The sequence below is a fragment of the Dendrobates tinctorius genome, unplaced genomic scaffold (assembly GCF_039654945.1).
Source record: "Dendrobates tinctorius isolate UK_male_01 unplaced genomic scaffold, ASM3965494v1 ptg000184l, whole genome shotgun sequence".
Lineage (NCBI taxonomy): Eukaryota > Metazoa > Chordata > Amphibia > Anura > Dendrobatidae > Dendrobates > Dendrobates tinctorius.
The window spans coordinates 3828807-3850391 of record NW_027361851.1 but is presented as its reverse complement, the minus strand read 5'-3'; the positions used below and the strand labels follow the sequence as shown (position 1 = coordinate 3850391).

The following is a 21585-nucleotide window of genomic DNA, read 5'->3' as shown; positions in this document are numbered from 1 at the left end:
TAAAATAACTGTTAATGGATATCAATATCACTACAATGCTCTGGCAATGGTAATACTGCTATTATGCACATCCAAAAGTCAATTATTCAAGATATCAAATAAAACCATAATTGTGGGCATGCAAATGCATCCTATCCTATCTCAAGCAGGGAGAGGTATTGGTGAGAGAGCGACAGAATTGTAGCTGTGTAATAGCCAAGGATTCAACCACATTTACATTTCTTTCAATTCCACAACAGCCCTTCTTAGGGCTTACTGTAAACAATAGTTATACTTATGCAGTTAACTGCACTTAACTGCAGTTAACAGCACTTGGGGAGAAATCGTGCTGAAGGGATTTTGTAGGACAAGATAGGGGAAATTGCATGTCCTTTATGCTGCAGAACTTTATCTGAGGTGGGCCAATTTCCCTGTGATTGTAATACTGGAAATTTTTTTCCAGCAATGAAATTTTAGACGGCATTTATCATGCTCCAGATGTGCCTCAAAACAAAAAAAACTTGGTTGGTTAGAAAAAGCATAGCTGTATTGATACTGCAGCATAATAAGTCTATCTAAAGTCGGCTAATTTTCCTGCAATTGTAATACTGGAAATTTTTTCCAGCAGTGAAATTTTATATGGCATTTATCGTGTTCCAGATGTAAAACTTGGTTGGTTAGAAATAGCATTGCTATATTGATACTGAGGCGTAATAAGTCTATCTAAAGTGGGCCAATTTTCCTGAGATTGTAATACTTCAAATTTTTTCCAGCAGTGAAATTTTAGGCAGCATTTATTGTGCTCCAGTTGTACATGAAAACAAAATAAAAAAAACTTGTTTGATTAGAAATAGCATCGCTATATTGATACTGCAGCATAAGAAGTCCATCTGAGGTGGGTGAATTTTCTTACAATAATAAGAATGCAAAGTTTTCGCAATAGGGATATATCATACATAATTTAAAATGGACAAGGCATGGTAAGGGATGGGGAAGTGGGCGTGATGCTGATGGTGAGTACAGCAGAGGGCAGTAGTTGAATACCAGCTACACCAAGCCTGGCGGCATTCTGGTCAGCATTTGCTGATGAGTGGGTATGTATGTCTGACATCTTTTCGGTGTTCCAAAACTTTGAGGACTTGACCAAGATGGTGAGCGGCAATGATGCCATAATCAGTGTTACCATCCTGCTTCTCTTTCTACTGAAACCTAGCTGCTCACAATTAAAGAGGAGGATTTGCAGGCGGAGCAAGTTGAGATGAAGCAAGAAATTATAGTATGTGATGCTACACATCTCATCTTCTCAACGTGGATTGGGTGATAATGAAAATAAGGAGGAATAGGAGCTGGTTACCTGCGTTACAGACTGTAGTACCCACACCACCTACATCCTGTTTGTTCAGCATGTATGAACTGAAGATGAAGAGGAGATGGAGGATGAAGATGACAAGAAGGACAACATGAACAGTAATCCTCTTGCTGGGGACAGGGAAGTCTTTTCTATTGGCAATCTGGCACATATGGCTGAGTTTATGTTCTGCTGCCTTTCGTGACCCTCGCGTTATACCCATTTTGGCAAACACTGATTACTGGTTGGTCACCCTTCTAGACCATGCTACAAGGAGAATGTTACATCTCTCCTTCCCGTGGCAGAGAGGTTTAATAAAATGTTGCAGAGCCAGAAGGCCCTAGTTAAAGAATTATTAAAAAAATTCCCATCTGACAACTGTGGCGGCAGGGGTCATAGTTCTTTGCACAACTAAGGAGTAGAGTCATACACCAGATGCCGCAAAGGCAGGGGAACACTATCAAAGGTCTGGGATAGTTTTCTCAGACCCTCCCATCACTTAGGCCCTGATGCGTGTGGTACTCCGACAAATAGGGAAAAGTTTTGAAGATGCTGAAGGAGTACCTTGCTGACTGTACCAGCTTTCTCCATGTTTCCTCTGTGCTTTACAACTATTGGGTCTCCAAGCTGAACTGTTTCTCTTCACCTTAGAGGTCCTGGCCTGCACTACCACTAGTGTTTTGTCAAATGTTTTTGGTGACTTGGGGGGGTAACAAATAGGCACATCCTCTTGTCAACTGAACATGCTGACATGCTGACTGTTATAAAAATGGACAAGCGCTGGATTGGACTAGACCACCGGATGACAGCAGCGAAACAAACTGAAATTCAGCTTTTTTTTTCCTGGTCTATTCCCATGTACCCCCACCCACCCAAACTTGGGTATACACTTCAGGATTTCATCTATTTTGTGTTGTCCTCCTTCTCTTCCTACAGCACTATATCAACAGGTTGACCTTGCTATCCTTTCTATAAAATTTTTAAGGGTGTTTATGATGCTGGTCTCCACCATATCAAGCTGAATAGATGTGAAATGCTCTACAGGATGGGCCATTTATATGGATACACCTAAATAAAATGGGAATAGTTGGTGATATCAACTTCTTGTTTGTGGCACATTAGTACATATACTAATGTATATGTACTAAGGAGGAAAAGGGGGGGAAAGCTTTTCAACATGGGTGGTGATCATGGCGGCCATTTTGAAGTTGGTCATTTTGGATCTAACTTTATTTTTTTCAATGGGAAGAGGGTCATGTGACACATCAAACTTATTGACAATTTCACAAGAAAAACAATGGTGTGCTTGGTTTTAACATAACTTTATTCTTCATGAGTTATTTACAAGTTTATGACAACTTATAAAATGTGTTCAAAGTGCTGCCCATTGTGTTGGATTGTCAATGCAACTCTCTTCTCCTACTCTTGATACACTAATAGCAACACCGGAGAAGAAATGCTAGTCTAAGGGGATCCTCCCATTGGAAAAAATAAAGCTGGATCCAAAATGGCCAACTTCAAAATTGCCACCATTACCATTTTATTTAGGTGTATCCATATAAATGGCCCACTTTGTACTATATTCCTCAGCAGGATGCTGCTACATTAAAATAATCTTTTTTAATGGCTAATTCAAAGCCATATTCTGTTCCAATAATACCTCTCTTATCTGCACTTCTTTTAATGGTGAGGTGGAGAATAGTGTATGACCGGCACAGGGGCGTATCCAGGGGGGGCAACCGGGGCATTTGCCCCTGGCGCAGCCGACAGGGGGTGCCATCGGGCTGCCTGATGCAGCGGTCCAAGGAGGAGACTCCCCGTCGGCGGCATTCTGCCGCCCCCACACTCATACTCTCCCGTTCTCTGAGCCGGCTGTCAAACTGACAGCTGGCGCAGAGAAAGTGCTGCACGTCTGTGTACTAGCATCTTGAGACGCTAGTACACATGCACACTGTCTGATAGACTCTGTCTCTGACTCACTTGTTGTGAAGGTGTAAGCGCCGCTGTGCCCGTGCGCCGCCACTGCCAGGGGCCAGTAGCGTGATCAGGTCACATGATCACGCTGCAACGTCACAAGCCAGCTATTCAGAGGCAAGCTGAGGCAGCGTTGCGGTTGATGCGGTAAGTGCTCCAGACGGGTATTGGAGCTGAAGACACCACCGACGACTGTGCAAGGGAAGATAGGGGGATGGCTGCCTGCAGAGTCCCATGCAATGGATAGGGAGGGAGCAGGGGGAGTTAATTTACTGAGGACAGTGTGTGAGGAGGACTCGGAGCAAGGCCAGGCCCAGGGTGCAGACATATTAATGTGATTTGGTGGAGAAAGATTGAGGAACATATGGGGGGTGGAGGGGGAAGCCTGAGGACATTATGGGGGAAACCTGTGGACATTATAGGGGAAACCTGAGTATATTATGGGGGAAACCTGAGTATATTATGGGGGAAACCTGAGGATATTATGGGGGAAACCTGAGGACATTATGGGGGAAACTTGAGGACATTATGGGGGGAAACCTGAGGACATTATGGGGGAACCTGAGGACATTATGGGGGGGAAACCTGAGGATATTATGGGGGAACCTGAGGACATTATGGGGGAAACCTGAGGATTTTATGGTGGAACCTGAGGACATTATGGGGAAAACCTGAGGATATTATGGGGGGAAACCTGAGGACAATATGGGGGAAACCTGAGGACATTATGGGGGAAACCTGAGGATATTATGGGGGAAACCTGAGGACATTTTAGGGATAAGTGGGGATAAGGGAACATAATGTGTGTGGAGATTTTGAGTGGGGATGGGGGAACATAATGAGTGGGGGGATTTGGAGTAGGGATATTTAATGTGTGGGAGGATTTGGAGTGGGGATGGGGGATACTTATGTGTGTGGGGAGATTTGAGGACACAAATGAAGAGTATGTATGAGGGCATGTATGAGGAAACAGTATGGGGGATGGGTGCAGGCACAGTATGGTGAATGGGGGATGTGTGCAGACAGTATGGGGAGCCAAACGGGTAAATGTATGTGGATACAGTATGAGTAGCGATGGAAAAAAATCTATGTGGACACAATATGGGGAGTGAGGGTGATGGGATGTGTGCAGACACAGTATGGGGAGTCAGGGGGTATGTGTGAGCAGGCAGTATAGAGAGTGAGGGGTTAATAATATGAGGAGACAGTATGGTGAACAGGTGGGATGTTACAGTAAAGGAGACAGGTATGAGGAGGGAGGGGAATAGTGTGAGGAGACAGTATACACTGTATTGCAGATATTTTTATTTAGGAGCATTATAATTACACTTCTATCTTTAAGGGAATCGTGTGGAGATTTGCTGCAGAAGACCGGAGAATATGGAAGTCTGCAGAGACGGCTGTGGATGAGAGAGCTCATCAAGGGGTCTGGAAAAGAAGGAGAACGACTCCAGAGACGACGTCATCTATAAGGTACCTGGATGTAAATATTATTTGTGATACTGACTAATTCTTATATTTTTATTTATGTCAGGAGCATTACAGGGGTTGTCCAGGTTTGTGCTGAGTCTGCAGTCATTCTATGTGACTGCAGACTTCTGAATTCTCACAGTGCTCACTGAACGCTGTTAGGATTCTCTCATGTTGGTAATTTACATACATGCGGTCACATGCTGACTAGACATGTGTGGCCTCACTCAATGAAAATGAACGGAGCAAAGCCGGGCACGTCTAGTTGGAATGTGGCCAGAAGTATATAAATCACATGCTTGTGCTGACATGACCGTGTACTCTTGCCATCTTGCCACCAGTACGGGAGAATCCTAAGTGTGCAGTGCATTTGTTGTGAGAATTCAGAAGCTGCAATGTCAGGATTCAGCTCTGCAGGTTCCAGTAGTCATCACATGGACACTTCACTCATATGCGATTTTCATACTTATGGTCTTGTGACGAGCTTCTCTTCCTGCTTCTTTCAGTTTTTCATTTTCATCGGGGTGGGGCGCCGAACCAACTTCTTGCCCCGGGTGCCAGAAAGCCTTGATCCACCTCTGGACCGGCATCTAGTCAGGGATTAATGCCTTATAAATTCTACTTTTTGCTGCTGTGCTTTTCCATGAACTCATTGACCCATTCAAGTTTTTTACCATGATCTGTACTCAGAAATTCATTAAAGCTGGCAGTGTTGCTTGCGTTCCCCCATAATTTGTTGCTGCCATGTACAAAAAGAATATTTTCAGGGCCGGGTGAAATTCCTTCTATATTCTACGATAATACTGCTCTTATCTGCAATTTGTCTACAGTGAGGTGTTACAGTTGGTATAACATATGACAGGCATCTTGTCAGGGATTATTGCATTTTAAATTCTAAGCATTCTTGCTGTTTTTGTCCATACATTAATTGACCGATTAATTTTTTTTTCATGGTGATCTCTACTCAGGAATTCATCAAAGCAGGCAAAATTAACTGATTTAATGTGTCCATTTACAGTTTCTCTGTAGCATTTATATGTAAGAGGTAGTGGTGTGAGACTTTATGCTACTGGAGCTGGAATTAACACTTCTGAACTATGCAGTGTTTCCATCAATTTCTGGGTGGTTCTTGAAGTATGTTAGGGGTCATTGTCCTGCAGGAAGACTCATGACATAGGATGCAAATCCACCTTTCTGACCCCAGGCACTGCGTTGCAACCAAAAATCCTTTGAGAATCTTTACATTTCATGATGCCTTGCACCCATGGCCAGAAGCACCCATGGCCAGAAGCAGCAAAACAACCCCAAAATATGTTTGGCTCTCCATCATAGTTGGCTGTAATAACTGTGTTCTCTTACTTTTAGGCCTCATTTCATTTACAGTAAACAATAGAATGATGTGCTTTACCAAAAGCTCTATCTGCTGGCCCTCTAAAAATAGTGGGGTCCGCCTGCTTGCCCTCTATAGATTGTGAGGGCTGCCTGATAGTCCTCCAAGTTTCAAACTTTACAATATTAATACGAAAAGAAAATGTGCCCACCTCAGATGGATAAATTATATTGCAGTATCAATCAATATACAGCTATGCAAAGCATAGCCATCTGCTGACCCTCCAAAAATGATTAGTGATGGCTGGCTGCTGGCCCTCTAAAATTATAGTGAGTGCCACCTGATGGCACTCTGATAATAGTGAAGGCCATCTGATGGCACTCTGACAATAGTGAAGGCCATCTGATGGCACTCTACAAGTAGTGATGACCACGGGAATAAAAAAATTGTGATTTTTAGAGTCCCTCCTTCATACGTTAAACAGGATGAGTCTGATTATATCTCATGCACCACATGGCCAGTTAAGGTATTAAAGTTCTAAAATTATATTTCCTATTGACTTTTTTTAACCATTGAAAGCAATACAAACGTGTGAAAAAAAACACACTGCTTGTGAACATAACCCAAGGTGTGGATGAGCATTTTCTTTTTTCTTATTTATTTTGCCTCATATACAAGTCGTTATCGTGGAAAGAATGTTTCTTAACATTTTTTCCAGTTAAATCCATTTTAACTGCAGTTTTGTATGTTTTATTGTTAGTCTGTAAAAGTGGACTTATACTCTAGCAACATTATTCCCAGCAGCGACCTGGGTTTCCGATTCTTGCGGTTCCCATGCCATTTCAGTAATGCTTCCATCATTTTCAGCAATTTTTAGACCCCCTCCAGACCTGCTGGAAAAATGCTCGTTTCCCATTGACCTCCATTATACTCGGTGGATCACCCAGGAATTACGATTTGCTTGACTCTAGTAATGAGTAACCGGGCATTCTAGCGCTTGCTCATCACTAGTCACACTTTGTCTTTCTAGTATTGCTGGGCAAGCCTCTTCCAGCACAGCTCTCTGTGGTTTCCCGCCCAAGTTATTGCCTTGGCGTTTCCTCATGTTGAGCACAGAATGTTCTTGTGATTGTGTGGTCTGGCGGAGGAGAATTCCTGCTATTTCAATTACTTATAGTTAAAAGCATCAGGGGCATGCAGTCCCTTCACATCCTTTAATGACCAGTAATATAAGCTCAACAATTAATTAATAGCAGCCACTTATTAATTGGGGAGCAGCAGGCTAAACTGAATATATATTGGCCTTTGATGATGTCCTGCATAACATCATCATTATCATGTCATAATTGCTTCTTGTCAGTCCAGATTTACTAAGAATTTTAATCTTGCACTTACCTTGCAACAATGTAGAATTTACACAAAAGAATTCTTCAGTCCTTTGTCCAGCCAACTTTTTCCAGCTGATTGTGACCTTCAATACCCTATGGTTTTCCAGCTGAGTCACCTTAATGTATAAACCTCGTCCCTATTTTTTTTTTGCATCCATGCGTTTTCTGCCCATTTTTTGAAAGTAATAAGAAGGCATTCGGTAGCAAGATTTTTGATAACAATTGAAGTAAATGGGGTCAGAATTCTGTCTGAAGCCAACACAGCTGTCATGTTCCCATGTCTTGCCTTTTTGTGCTTATAAGAGATTTATCAGAAAGTTGAGAAAATTTATTTCTGCAAATCTCTTTTTGCAGTGTAGGGATCTGTACTCACTTGGCTGCAGTTGAGACAGGTACAAGAAGCGGTATTACTGGAATGTCCGAACAAGTTTTTTAAAATGGCATAAACTGCTCTGGATAGGAAAAACAAATGAACAGCCTTTTCCGGCACAACGTGAAAACAAACAGAAAATAAACAGTCCAAATAGTACTGCGGGTCCGCCCGCTCAGGTCAGTGCCTTCAGCAACACACATAGGGAGGTCTCCACACATCCAGCCACAGACCTCTAGGGGGAACCTATCGGGGTTACACTCTGTCTCTAGGTTGGTGACCCATATGGCAGCTATCCCTGACTCGGGATTTTTGGGTTCTGCACCCGTAACAACATCCTTAACTTCCTGCCATTACCTCTAAGGGAAATCTATTGGGATTATACTCTGTCCCTAGGTTGGTGACCCCTATGGCAGGTATCAGTGACTCGGGATCTTTGGGTTCTGTGCCTGGAACAACATTTATCTTGGGAGGGTTGACCCTGGTTTTCCACAGGGACCAGAACAGGGGTGAGTCGCTCCCCAACTCAGTCCCATATGGAATGATTTTCACCACTCCCAGCTGTGACGACCAAGGAAGGCAACGTCCGAGAGTGGACCCTCTGGATCGTGGTACTGGAGCTTCCGGGGGCGAGCGCGCCAGGTGGAACCGACCCCTATACAGGGACCATTAGGGGCAGGCCCTCGGAAGACAGATACCACGACAGCTAGAACCATGAGGGGTGGCTCAATTGACCAGAGGAGTACTGGAGGAACCAGAGCACAGGAAGGACTGAAGATACAGGACGGATCAGGAACACAGGGCAGAGTACGGAGTACAGGACGGAGGACCGAGTGCAGGACGGAGTACGGAGTACAGAACGGAGTACAGGACAGAGTATGAAGTACAGGACGGGGTACAGGGTGGAGTGCCGAGTGTAAAACGGAGTACAGGACTGAGTGCAGAGTACAGGTCAGGGTACGGCGCACAGGACGGAGTACAAGAGTGCAAGACGGAGTACCGGACTGAGGGCAGAGTACAGGACGGGGTACAGAGCACAGGACGGAGAACAAGAGTGCAAGACGGAGTACAGGAGAGAAGTTGTAGGGAGGAACCCCACAACTCGGCCTGAATACTGCAAGGAGTAGCACACGATAATCAGGCGTCTCCACCATCTTGGAGATGCCTGATATACCCCACGCTGCTGGCTGATTGGGTGGCCAGGCCTCTGGGCGGGCGTTGCAGGATTAAGGGATCTGCAGGGCGCGTGCCTGCGGCCTAGGGCACCTGCGCGTGACAACCACGTGCCGGGAGGACGGGAGTGTGGAGAAGGCGGGCACATCGCGGCGACGCGAGGGCCAGTGAGTACAGGCGGCGGGGGGCCCCGCCGCTGCAGGAACGGCGGCGGCCACCACCGGCGACGTGACACACCACATGTTTAAAGTCCCCACATGGTGTGAAAAAAATTAACCTCCACAGTCGAGTACTCCCGGATTTCCCCATGGATAACCATCACCTCCACTTTCTGAACTTTGGGGTTGTCCCTGGCAACAAGGGACTCACAGACTGAAATCACTACGCTCCCCGAATCCAGGAGAGCATCTGTTTGGCATCCGTTCACGAGTACCTGGACATCTGATCATCGCTGTCAGCAGTGCCCGAAGTGGTGGTACAGACTGGCTGGGGAGACATAGAAACCCGGTGAGCATACCTGCAGTCTATGGGCTCAGATTTCAGGGGGCAGCTGACAGCCACCTGTCTGGGCACTTGGCACCACCAAAACTCAATCGCTGCGGCACGACTACAACTCAGAGCCTCACCAGGGGAAATGGGACAATCGTCACCCTCACTTCTGGTTACCCCCTCATCATGGGCTCGGACTTTTCTATTAAATGGTGTATACTTCCCTTTTCTTTGTTGATTTGAGGTATTTATAGGAAGTATTGTTAATTGGGCCTTGTTTTTTTGCATGGTGTTCTAATATATATATATGTGTGTGTGTGTGTGTGTTTTGAAGAATATTTCATTTTAAAACGATGTGTAAAGGACAGAGAACTGCTGTATGTAAAACCTTGCGTTTAAAATCGCATAGCATAAGGATTGCATATGCATGTCATACAAATGTTCCGTTTAAAAATTGCACGTCACTCGTCCGTTATTTCGGTCTGGCAATCGGACTGTTTTTTTTTTCTCGCGTATGTGTATGAGCCCTTAAACCACGTTCAGTATTTGGTGAGTTTTACCTCAGTATTAAGGGAAAACCAGTAGTGGGTGATAAATACAGAAATGGTGCTGTGTTTCTATTATTCTTTTCTTCAGATTGTTCCACCCCTGGTTTTCCCTTACAAATACTGAGGTAAAATACTAACCAAATATACTGAACTTGTAATGAAAAACAAGATATATATTAAGAACTTGTACTTTATTTTCGTTTTTTTAGGTTTACACAAGTAATACATAAATTGCATCATGTTTATATATCTGGTCTGAAAATCGACAAATTTTGTGGTGACAACTTAAAATTCTGTCATTTTTTTCTAGATGTGATTCACAAATAAGGATTAAGCATAATATGGCTTAGCTCATGCAGGCATCTAAAAAAAATTGTTTAAAATTCTAATTAAAAAAAAAAAAGTCTACTTTCATCTGTATAGCGTCTGTAGTCTGTATGCGTCTATTTTTATACATCATCAGTTATTTCTAGTCACTAAACCAGATACAGTTTCACATGTAATATAAATGTAATGTATCCATAAAAATCGGATGCAATACCACCATATGAGATTTTTTTTATGCACCCATTGTCTTGAATGGGCACGTTTCATTTGAAATATAGAAGATACTACTGCAGGCTGGCTAAAATTTAAAATATTAATTCACATTGAAACACATCAAGGCCTTAGTCACAAGTCAATATATATTGGCAGTGGTTTTTTTTATCAGCATTTGTACACCAAAATAAGGAATGAATCCCAAAACTCTGAATAATGTGAATCTTTCACTTATGCCGGAGTCATGCTATCGTACAACACGACCAAGTGCTATGCGATTAAACATCACATACAGTTGTGGCCAAAAGTATTGACACCCCTGCAATTCTGTCAGATAATACTCAGTTTCTTCCTGAAAATGATTGCAAACACAAATTCTTTGGTATTATTATCTTCATTTAATTTGTCTTAAATGAAAAAAACACAAAAGAGAATGAAGCAAAAAGCAAAACATTCATGATTTCACACAAAACTCCAAAAATGGGCCAGACAAAAGTATTGGCACCCTCAGCCTAATACTTGGTTGCACAACCTTTAGCCAAAATAACTGCGACCAACCGCGTCCGGTAACCATCAATGAGTTTCTTACAATGCTCTGCTGGAATTTTAGACCATTCTTCTTTGGCAAACTGCTCCAGGTCCCTGATATTTGAAGGGTGCCTTCTCCAAACTGCCATTTTTAGATCTCTCCACAGGTGTTCTATGGGATTCAGGTCTGGACTCATTGCTGGCCACCTTAGAAGTCTCCAGTGCTTTCTCTCAAACCATTTTCTAGTGCTTTTTGAAGTGTGTTATGGGTCATTGTCCTGCTGGAAGACCCATGACCTCTGAGGGAGACCCAGATTTCTCCCACTGGGCCCTACATTATGTTGCAAAATTTGTTGGTAGTCTTCTGACTTCATAATGCCATGCACACGGTCAAGCAGTCCAGTGCCAGAGGCTGCAAAGCAACCCCAAAACATCAGGGAAGCACCTCCATGTTTGACTGTAGGGACCGTGTTCTTTTCTTTGAATGCCTCTTTTTTTCTCCTGTAAACTCTATGTTGTTGCCTTTGCCCAAAAAGCTCTACTTTTGTCTCATCTGACCAGAGAACATTCTTCCAAAACGTTTTAGGCTTTTTCAGGTAAGTTTTGGCAAACTCCAGCCTGGCTTTTTTATGTCTTGGGGTAAGAAGTGGGGTCTTCCTGGGTCTCCAACCATACAGTCCCTTTTCCTTCAGACGCCGACGGATAGTACGGGTTGACACTGTTGTACCCTCGGACTGCAGGGCAGCTTGAACTTGTTTGGATGTTAGTCGAGGTTCTTTATCCAACATCCGCATAATCTTGTGTTGAAATCTCTTGTCAATTTTTCTTTTCCGTCCACATCTAGGGAGGTTAGCCACAGTGCCATGGGCTTTAAACTTCTTGATGACACTGCACACGGTAGACACAGGAACATTCAGGTCTTTGGAGATGGACTTGTAGCCTTGAGATTGCTCATGCTTCCTTACAATTTGGTTTCTCAAGTCCTCAGACAGTTCTTTGGTCTTCTTTCTTTTCTTTATGCTCAATGTGGTACACACAAGGACACAGGACAGAGGTTGAGTCAACTTTAATCCATGTCAACTGGCTGCAAGTGGGATTTAGTTATTGCCAACACCTGTTAGCACCTGTAACTTACCTATGTCACCTGTTAATTACACAAATTAGAGAAGCATCACATGATTTTTCGAACAGTGCCAATACTTTTGTCCACCCTCTTTTTTATGTTTGGTGTGGAATTATATCCAATTTGGCTTTAGGACAATTCTTTTTGTGTTTTTTCATTTAAGACAAATTAAATGAAGATAATAATACCAAAGAATTTGTTTTTGCAATCATTTTCAGGAATTAACTGAGTATTATCTGACAAAATTGCAGGGGTGTCAATACTTTTGGCCACAACTGTAGCACTCGGCCCAGTGTTACGCTGAGTCTATGGGGCAGCCAAGATCTGCGATTTTCTCGGGTCGATTCAGTTGCCTAAGGCTGGGGTTACACTAGTGTATCACATCCGATGCGATATGCTATTGACCCTCGGCGAGCGTGATCCGACTGACAGTGCTCTGTGCTCCGATCCTCTCGCATGAGACAATCACAGCACAGGTGCGGAGGAGACTTAGAATGTAATTTCTCCATCTCCTGCATGGCCTGTCTCAGCATATATCGGATTGCACTTGGCTGACATACGAGAGCAGTCCGATGTTTTACAAGCACCCATAAACTTGTATGGGTGTGTGCAATCTGAATTCAGCATGCAATGACAACATGCTACCTTTTTTTCCCAGTCCGATTGCAATCTGATCAGAGCAGGGCAAAAAAACGCCACCGAGAGCATGAGCATAGGATTAAATTAGTACGAATGCAATCTGATTTTTAATTGCAAGTGGGAGCAAGCCCTTAGTTTTTCTCTCTGATTTTTTTTCCTGATTTTCGCCTACAAATACTGATACAAAAATAATTCTGTTGTGTGAATAACGCCTAATCTGCTATTTGGAAAATCAGTTGAAATATTAGACCTGATGATCTGTCATAGAGAATATTTCATCCCTAACCAACAATATGGCTACAGAAAGTTATAGTATCGTCTATTCCTAGTCTCAAGAGATTGGATACAGATTTTGAGAATTTCAAGGTTTCCAATTGTTGTGACACTGTAGCCTTGTACAGTTAATGCTTGTCTTCAGAGATCAATTTGTTTGCTGGTGTTCAGAGCTTTGATCAGAGGTAGGGAGGTGAGATTTGGTGCTTGTGTTTGTGTGGGAGGGGTAGTTTTCCTGTCAGACTTACAGAATTGATTCCCCTTCTCCCCACCACAGGGAGGCTGTGTTATTACATTAAGTATTAATCTGTTCAGATGATCTCACTGTGCAATACTCTGATTCAGCACTATAGCTGCAGCTAATGGAGAGCAAACCCTTTCACTGCCAGACGACTTGCGGAAGTATGCAGAATTTCAAATGCGTAGCAGGAGAGATAGCTAGATAGATAGATATGTGATAGATAGATACATATAGTTGAAATCAGAAGTTTACACTATATAAAAAGACACATATGCATGTTTTTCTCAACATCTGACATGAAAACAGAATAAACCTTTCCCGTTTTAGGTCAATTAGGATTACCATAATTATTAATATTAATATTTAATGTTATATTATTAATAAGAGAGAATGCTTTAAGGCATTTTTATTACTGCAAATTCAAAAGTTTACATACATTTCATTAGTATTTGGTACCATTGCCCTTAAACTGAATGACTTGGGTCAAACATTTGGGATATCCTTCCACAAGCTTCTCACAATAGTTGGTTGGTATTTGGGACCATTCCTCTTGACAAAACTGGTGTAACTGATCCAGATTTGTACGTCGCCTTGCTCGCACCTGCCTTTTCAAGCTTGCCCATAATTTTTCAATAGGATTGAGATCAGGGCTTTGTGATGGCCACTCCAAAGTATTGACTTTGTTATCCTTAAGCCACTTTGTTACCATTTTGGCAGTACGCTTTGGGTCATTGTCCATTTGGAACACCCATTTCCACCCAAGCTTTAACTTCCTGACTAATATCTTGAGATGTTGCTTCAGTAATTCCACATGATCTTCTTTTCTCATGATGCCATCTATTTTGTGAAGTGCACCAGTCAATCCTGCAACAAAACAACCCCACAACATGATGCTGCCATCCCCATGTTTCACATTTGGAATGTTGTTCTTAGGCTTCCAAGCTTCAAGCCTTTTCCCGCCAAACGTAGTGATGGTCATTAAACCCAAAAAAGTTCAAGTTTTAGTTTCATCAGACCACAGGGCATGTCTCCAAAAATTGAGGTCTTACCAGCTTCCACCATCATCTTCACAAGGTCTGTTGCTTTTGTCCTTGGGTTGATATGCACATGTTGGACCAAAGCAAGATCATCTCTGGAACATAGAACCTGTCTTCTTCCTGAGTGGTGTGAAGACTGTGTACATTCCCATCTTGTTTGTACTTGCGAATAATTGTTTGGACAGATTAATGAGTCAACTTCAGGTATCTTGAAATTGCCTCCAAGGATGAGCCAGACTTGTTCAAGTCCACAATTCTCTTCCTGATATCTTGGCTGATTTCTTGAGATTTTCCCATGATGCTACACAACGAAGCTGTGTGTTTCAGGTGTGCATTAAAATACATCCACAGGTGTGTCTCTAATTAACTCAAATATTTCCAAAAACAGAAGCTTCCAAACACATGACATTGTCATAAGGGTAGTCCAGAATTATTTAAAGGCATTGTAATCTTAGTGTATGTAAACTATTGACTTTGCAATAAGTAATAAAAATGCCTTAAAACATTCTCTCTCGTTATTCTGGCATTTGTCAAATACTAATAATTATAGTAATCCTAATTGACCTAAAATGGGAAAGGTTTATTCTGATTTCATGTCAAATATTGAGAAAAACATGCATTTGTGTCATTTTATTTAGCGTATGTAAACTTCTGATTTCAACTGTAGATATGGGATCACTAGATAGATACATAGATATATATGTGATACATATATAGACAAACATGAGACAGATAAATATGGGATAGATAGATACATAGATATACAGTATAGATATGGGATAGATAGATAGATATACAGTGGGGGGAAAATATTTAGTCAGCCACAATTGTGCAAGTTCTCTCACTTAAAAAGATGAGAGAGGCCTGTAATTGACATCGTAGGTAGACCACAACTATAAGAGTCAAAATGAGAAAACAAATCCAGAAAATCACCTTGTCTGATTTGGCAAGATTTAACACTTATGGTGGAAAATATGTTTTTGGTCACTAACAAAAGTTAATCTCAATATTTTGTTATATATCCTTTGCTGAGAATGACAGAGGTCAAACGTTTTCTGTAAGTCTTCACTAGGTTGGCACACACTGTTGTTGGTATGTTGGACCATTCCTCAATGCAGATATCCTCTAGAGCAGTGATGTTTTGCTCCTGTCGCTGGGCAACACAGACTTTCAAATCCCTCCAAAGGTTTTCTACGAGTTTGAGATCTGGAAACTGGAAAGGCCACTCCAGGACCTTTATATGCTTCTTAAGAAGCCACACCTTCATTGCCCTGGCAGTGTGCTTGGGATCATCATCATGCTGAAAGACCCATCCATGTTTCATCTTAAATGCCCTTGCTGATGGTAGGAGGTTTGCACTCAAAATCTCATGATACATGGCCCCATTCATTCTTTCATGTACATGGATCAGTCATCCTGGTCCCTTTGCAGAGAAACAGCCCCAAGGCATGATGTTGCCACCCCCATGCTTCACAGTGGGTATTGTTTTCTTTGGATGCAACTCAGCATTCTGTCTTCTCCAAACAGTTCTACTTTGGTTTCATCAGACCATATGACATTCTCCCAATAATCTTCTGGATAATCCAAATGCTCTCTAGCAAACTTCAGATGGCCCAGACATGTACTGGCTTAAGCAGGGGGACATGTCTGGCAATGCAGGATCTGAGTGTCATGGTCTGTTTGGAATCTTCAGGCTGGTGCTCCAGGGGTTAATACTTGGAGCCTCTCCTTCGTTTGGTTGAGGGTCACAGAGGTTGGACACATTGTAGCCTCCTGTCTGGTACGCCGCTCTTTACAGTATTTTATTCTTTGGAAGGGGTATGGGCCAGCAGATCAGTCGTGGGTTCCCACCCACTCAGTACACACTGACCGTCTGGTCTGGGTGTTTCGTGACAGACATCCTGAGAAGCCTGGGGGTCCGGTAGCCCCCCGCTAAGAGGGGGGTACTGTCATGGTCTGTTTGGAATCTGCAGGCCTGTTCTCCAGGGGTTAATACTTGGAGCCTCTCCTTCATTCGGGGAGGGTTTTATATGACTGCTTCCCTTCTGGTTAGCGCTCATTGGCACCCCTAATTACCTTGCCTTCCGTGCTCAGCGACTCCTTCCGGGAGTGCAGTGGTTGGCCCCGCCCAGGGTCCACCTCCGGCAGTCACGTGCCGCAGGCCCCAGATCCCGCCATGATGGACAGATGGTAGGCGGCTAATACAGGGGGATACATCACACCTATGGGACACATTACAGGTATGAGGAGCTATTTATAAAAGTCGATATTTCAGCGTTACTAGGGGTCAGAAAAAGAAAAGCCACCTTCACAGAATGCAGCCTTAGTGCTGCTGAAGGTGGCTCTTTAACTGAAAAACGCCCTGGGGGGGGGGTGACAGGTTCCCTTTAATTAAATGGGTTGAACAAAAATATCCAGTGAAACATTAGAACCATTTTATCTTACAAAGCCTACTTATTTCATGGGCTTGGAAGTAATTGGACAAATTACCTTTGCCTTAAATAAAATGTTAATATTTCAATACTTTATCCAAAATCCTTTGCAGGTAATGACTGCCTGTAGCATTGGCATAACTACAAAGTTTTGGGCCCCGGTGGGAACTTTCAAATGGGACCCCCCCAACCCCGGGCTGCCACTAGGAATTTCGGGGCCTCATACTGGCAAAATTTTTGGGGCCCCCTTGAGACCAGCCCAGGCCTCATCCCTCGAACTGTCCACAGCCCCACCGCTCCCATAACTCCACCCCCACATAGAGAATGAAAGGAGCAGAGGACAGGTGTTTGACTTCCTACAGCATAGAATATAATGTCACCCCCCATATTATATAACACAGCCTCCCCCATAGAATATAATGTACCCCCCATGGTATATAACACAGCCTCATAGTATATAGCACAGCACCACAAGGGATATAGCACAGAATCACATGGTATACAGCACAGCACCGCATGGTATACAGCCCCCCATGGTATACAGCACAGCACCCCCCATGGTATACAGCACAGCACCACCCCATAGTATACAGCGCAGCACTCCCCCATATTATACAGCACTGCATGGTATACAGCCCCCCTTGGTATACAGCACTCCATGGAATACAGCACAGCACCCCCCATGGCATACAGAACTGTATGGTATACAGCCCCCCATGGTATACAGCACAGCACCCCCCATGGTATACAGCACTGCATGATATGCTGTAGATATAGTATATCTTGACTTCAGCAAAGCATTTGACAAAGTATCTCACACAATCCTTATTGAAAAAAAATGGCTAAGTATGGAATGGACAAGGCAACTGTTAGGTGGATTCATAACTGGCTTAGTGATCGGACCCAAAGCGTGGTCGTAAATGGCTGCACATCCAGTTGGAAGAATGTCTCAAGTGGGGTACCACAGGGCTCTGTCCTGGGCCCTGTATTGTTCAACATCTTTATCAACAATTTAGATGAAGGAATTGAGGGTAAATAGACTAAATTTGCTGATGACACAAAGCTAGGAAGGATAGCTAATACTAGAAAAGAGAGAGAGAGGATTCAAAAAGATATAAATAAACTGGAGCAGTGGGCAGCAACTAACAGAATGGTTTTTTAACAGGGAAAATGCAAAGTACCACATCTGGGCAACAAAAATGAAAAAAGCATGTACAGAATGGGAGGAATAGGGCTAAGCAACAGCACATGTGAAAAAGACTTGGGTATACTAATAGATCACAGACTGAATATGAGTCAGCAGTGTGATGCAGCAGCAAAAAAGGCAAATGCAATTCTAGGATGTATTAACAGAAGCATACAGTCTAGATCATGTGGAGTCATTATTGCCCTCTATTCCTCTTTGGTCAGACCTCATCTGGAATACTGTGTCCAGTTTTGGTCGCCACATTTTAAAAAAGACATCAACAACCTGGAGCAAGTTCAGAAAAGAGCGACCAGAATGGTGACCAGTCTGCAAACCCTTTCTTATGAGGAAAGGTTGCAGGATTTGGGAATGTTTAGCTTGCAGAAGAGAAGACTGAGAGGAGACTTAATAGCTGTCTTCAAATATCTCAAGGGCTGTCACATTGTAGAAGGATCATCTTTATTCTCATGTGCACAAGGAAAGACTAGAAGCAATGGGATGAAACTGAGTGGGAGGAGACACAGATTAGATATTAGAAAAAACTTTGACAGGGTGATCAATGAGTGGAACAGGCTGCCACAAGAGGTGGTGAGTTCTCCCTCAATAGAAGTCTTCAAACAGAGGCTGGACAGACATCTGTCTGGGATGATTTAGCAAATCCTGCTTTGAGCAGGGGGTTGGACCAGATGGCCCAGGAGGTCCCTTCCAACTCTACGATTCTATGATTCTATGAAATACGCACAGCACCCCCCATGGTATACAGCACAGCACCCCCCCCATGGTATACAGCGCCATAGTATACAGCCCCCCCGAGAATTACCCCACATTCCTGGCTGTACTCACTGTTGCATTCTTCACCCTCTCCTTGTGCCCATGCTGCTGGCTGCTCCTGTCTCCTGCTCTGCCTGATACACAGTGAGAGTGCGATGACATCATCGCACACCCACTGTGTCAGAGGCAGAGTGGGGAGTGATGGGAGAGGGAGCATCAGCTGACGCTCTGTTAGGTGTCAAGTTTCCCCCACTGCACAGGGGGAATCTCAAGCCATGTCCTCTGCAGTCTCCCATTCCTCTGCAGCCACAGAGATTCCTGCTCAGCAGAGATGTTGGTCCAGGCGTCTTGCCCAGGCTAATGCTAGGCGTCTGGTTGCTCCTTCAGGCTCTGCTGAAACACCATGCTTGAGTCAGCAGCAAGCAGATGCTCCAGGGACTAAGTGCTGTATTTTGCCTACTGAGCATGCCCGTGGGACGACCTCTCATTGGAGGTTGGAGGTCACCTGCACAGGTCCCGTTCCTGCTCTGATTGGTCCACTGGGAAGGTCCCAGAAGGACACCGCTATAAAAGTCACATGGCTGCTCGGCCATGCGCTAGTATAGACTCATAATGTTATTGGTGTGTGTGATGATGGATGCATGAATCTGGTGAATGACTCATTAAATTACCCCCTCCTTTGATACGCATGAGTTAAGGTATTTGAGTCAGCACCAACAGGTGGCTATGCTTCCGCCACCATGCTCCTAGCACTATCACACTAGCGTCCAGTGGTGTCATCCTGTATAGGGCACTACCGTTCCGCGCTAAGTCAGTACTCGCCAGTGCAGCGCCAGGCGCAAGTTGTGCACTGTTTAGTCCAAACCTGGGTGATTAGTGGCGCATGCAAGAGAGGTGCCGTGCACACTTGCACATTGCTTTCTAATCGCAATTGCGGCGCCAAGCGCTGCTGGTCTGGAGGGACCCTTTCCCTTGTCTCTGGGGCAGGGTCTTATGACCATATAGCAGTGCTTTCCCAGCCGAGTCCTGTGAAGTTAATAGTCTCCGGCTTTACTTCCAGCGACTCTGTGAAGTAACAGAGTTCACTCCTATACGCACTGGGTCAGTGGTTACCCGCCGGTGTTCAGGTAGAACTCTGCCATTACTTAGCAGCAGTATACCATCTCTGCACGGTGGACCCTATGCTGCGAACGCACTTCATTATTATTTTATTATTTGGTGCGTTCCGCCAGCCTAACACGCGCTCTCCTTCATCATTGCTTTGAACTGTGCCGGCATCATAGACGCCGGTATGGTTCAATGCGGTGGGGGGAGTCGGCGCTGACATGGTGCGCCTCTGACCCCCCTCCCGCCCAGCCTGCCCTGCCGCTAGGGCCCAATGTGGGTTCCCTCTGCTCATAGGGGCTCCATACGCCAGTCAGGGCATTAATGCCCTGACTGGCCCGGGCCCCTAAGCGTTCAGGGGCCCCGTCGCTGCTGCAACCCCTGCAACCGGGGATGTTACGCCCCTGCCCTGAAGTATGAAAGCCATGGACATCACCAAACATTAAGTTTCCACCTTTGTGATGCATTTGCCAGTCTTTTACTGCAGCTTACATTAGTTGTTGCTTGTTTGTGACTATTTCTGCCTTAAGTTCTGTTTTAAGCATGCAAAATGCATGATCAATGGGTCTGAGAATATGGTGATTGACTCGGCAATTGCAGAATATTCCTCTTCTTTGCTTAAAAAAAGTTCTGGGTTGTATGTTTTGGGTCATTGCTGGCCTGTTCAGTTCAGAATTCATCTGGCTACTTCTGTCTTCAGTCACATCGCCAATAAACACTAGTGACCCAGTGCCATTGGAAGCCATGCATGTCCATGATATCGCACTACCTACACCATGTTCTACAGAAGATGTGGTGGGCATTGGATTATGAGTTGTTCCAACATTTTTCATAATTTCTTCTTCCCATCATTCTGGTAAAGGTTGATCTCAGTTACATCTATCTAAAAAAAAAGCTTTTCCAGAAGTGGGCTGAGTTCTTTAGATTTTTTTGGCAAAATCTAATCTGGTCTTTCTATTTTTTAAGGCTGATTAATGTTTTGCACCTTGTGGAGAACCATCTGTATTTGCAATTATGAAGTGTCCTCTTAAAGGTAGACTTCGATACTTAATTACCTTCCTGGAGAGAGTATTCTTCACTTAGGTGGATGTTATGAAGGGATTTTTCTCCCCCATGAACAGGATCATCCACCATTGTTATCTTCTGTGGACGTCCAAGATTTTTTGAGCTCGCAGACTCACCAATGTGCTCTTTTATTGTACCATATGACAAACTGTTGATTTGGCCACTCCTACCATTCCTACCTATCTTATGATTTCTTCTTTTTTCAGCCTAATGATGTCCTGTTTCTCTTCCACTGAGAGCTCGTTTGTCCACATTTGTGGGTTCCCAGGAATAGCTTCCAAGTGCAAATGCCGCATTTGGAACCAGCCCCAGACCTTCTGCCTGCTTCATTGATGATGAATTAACGAGGGAATAGCCCATGCAGCCCATTAAAGAGCATTTGAGATAATTGTCCAATTACTTATGGTACTTTTAAAAAGGGGCATATACATACTAAAGAGCTGTAATTCCCAAACCCTTACTCCAAGGATGTGAATACCCTCAAATTAAAGCAGAGAGTCTGCATTTTAACATTATATAATTGTATCTTGAATATGTTTTGGTAAACAGCTAAAATGACAAAACTTGTTTCAGTGTC

At 43.8% G+C, this 21585-nt stretch overlaps 1 protein-coding gene across 1 annotated transcript in view; it reads left to right on the top strand.

The window, feature by feature from the left end:
- DRGX (dorsal root ganglia homeobox) overlaps positions 1–21585 on the top strand; it is a 78486-nt gene that overhangs the window by 37235 nt on the left and 19666 nt on the right. The window lies entirely within an intron of this gene.